The following is a 360-nucleotide window of genomic DNA, read 5'->3' on the forward strand; positions in this document are numbered from 1 at the left end:
CAGCCCGAGGGAGGAGAGGCAGGCGACTGAAAAACGGAAGAGAAATAGACAAAAAACGAGACAGACAGACGGGGAGAGGCGACAGCAACGACGACAACGGAGGGAGGCAGGCAGACATCCCAAAACGGAAAAAAATGACAGACAGACAAGACAACAACGGGGGAGAGGCGCAACGACAGACAGACAATCCCCACGTGCGAGAACAAAGTGGATTAATTTAGACATTTCCGATTCCTCATTACAAGTTCTATTCTCTCTTCCGGTCAGCCAATTAGCGCCTGGATTTATGGCTGCTGTCCAGTGGGTGATGGATTACCGATGCCGAGGCTGTGAGTGCTTCTTGATCGGCGAAACGCACAC

The sequence above is a fragment of the Penaeus monodon genome, chromosome 33 (assembly GCF_015228065.2).
Source record: "Penaeus monodon isolate SGIC_2016 chromosome 33, NSTDA_Pmon_1, whole genome shotgun sequence".
NCBI lineage: Eukaryota > Metazoa > Arthropoda > Malacostraca > Decapoda > Penaeidae > Penaeus > Penaeus monodon.